This window comes from Anomaloglossus baeobatrachus, chromosome 4, assembly GCF_048569485.1.
Source record: "Anomaloglossus baeobatrachus isolate aAnoBae1 chromosome 4, aAnoBae1.hap1, whole genome shotgun sequence".
In the NCBI taxonomy this organism is placed as follows: Eukaryota; Metazoa; Chordata; class Amphibia; order Anura; family Aromobatidae; genus Anomaloglossus; species Anomaloglossus baeobatrachus.
The window spans coordinates 526,733,697-526,735,229 of record NC_134356.1 but is presented as its reverse complement, the minus strand read 5'-3'; positions in this window follow the sequence as shown (position 1 = coordinate 526,735,229).

The window sequence follows — 1,533 nt, the reverse complement described above, 5'->3', positions numbered from 1 at the left end:
GAGACTTATTTCAAGCTCATGCACACAGCGCTGTATGGCTTTAACATCCCGCCTTCCCATAGCTGCCCTGGCCGGATTACAGCATGTCCTAAGTGTGGGGTGTCCTTTATGAATCTGTGGCATGGGGTGTGGGAGTGCACAGAAGTAACAACATATTGGAAGCGAGTAAGGGACCAGATTCAAGCATGTTGGGGGGACGAAACTTCCACAAACACCACAGGCTCTGCTCTTCCACCAATTACGCCCCCCCGAATCTGAATCTCAGAGTATGGTAGACAAAGTAAAGATTCCTAGAAACATCCACACATTTTTAGTGGTGGCTCTTTGGGCTTTGTTTAGTGAGTGGCTTAAACCAAACACTCCATTGATGGGAGCAATAATATCTCAGATCAAACATCTATTGGGACTGGAACTAATAGAAGCAGAAAGAAGTAAAGAAAAGTCAGCAGGAAACGTTTTTCCACTGTGGAAACAATTCATTTGTTTTCATTATAGTCCTCAGGAAATCCTGAAAATAATTAGCCCTTTCCGCCATACAGAATGGTATTGTCTGGAAGACCTGGGAGGTACGTTGGGGGTTTTGGGACCATCATTAGACACTTAGCATGTACCATATGGAGATAGTAGTCGACACCATAGCAAGAACATAATTGTGGAAGGGTTCACACTCACATTCTTATTCTTTGTTTGTGATACTACCTTTTATTTTTTTTTTCCTTTGCAAGGTTTACAGTTGCATTGACGAACAAATCAATCTTGTGTATACTGATGTTTACTATTTGACCATGGAATTGACTGTTTCATTTTTTTGTTATGTTTAAAAATTTGAATAAAAAAGATGTTTTAAAAAAACAAAACAAAAAAACAAAGTGGTTTATTCGATCTACACAAAGTCTGTGACTTCCCCCTCAGGATCACAGCCACAACTACTATTGTGGATACTTATTTTTCATGTTCTCCTATATCGGCTAACCCTCTTTAAAATGGGGTATTCCATTAATAAAGTACATTTTAATAAACAGATCTTGGAACAATAATAAATTGGATGTGTTAAAGCACCACTTCAGCAATTTTTTTAATTTCACCGCTGGAGTGGTGCTTTATTTCACCGCTGGAGTGGTGCTTTAAAGCTAAAGACCACTTTACACACAGAGATAAATCTTTGGCAGATCTGTGGTTGCAGTGAAATCATGGACCTATTTTTCCATTTGTACAGTCACAAACCTGACACTGATTGACCACAATTTCACTGCAACCACAGATCTGCCGCAGATTTATCTCTGTGTGTGAAGTGGCCTTAAGTCCCTTCCTCTAGTGTTACCCTCCGGCAGCTTCATTTTTTTCCAGCGTTGCTCTGGCCATATATTTTTCTTTCTGTACTGATCACCCAGATCTTACTGAGGCCTAATTATAAAACTACCAGTACCTGTGGTTTTTATTATGTATGCATTGTTTTAGCTAACAGAAATCGAGACAATAAAAGTGATTATCACAGTGTTTATACAGCAACAGTCTAAATAATGAGTCGGTGAG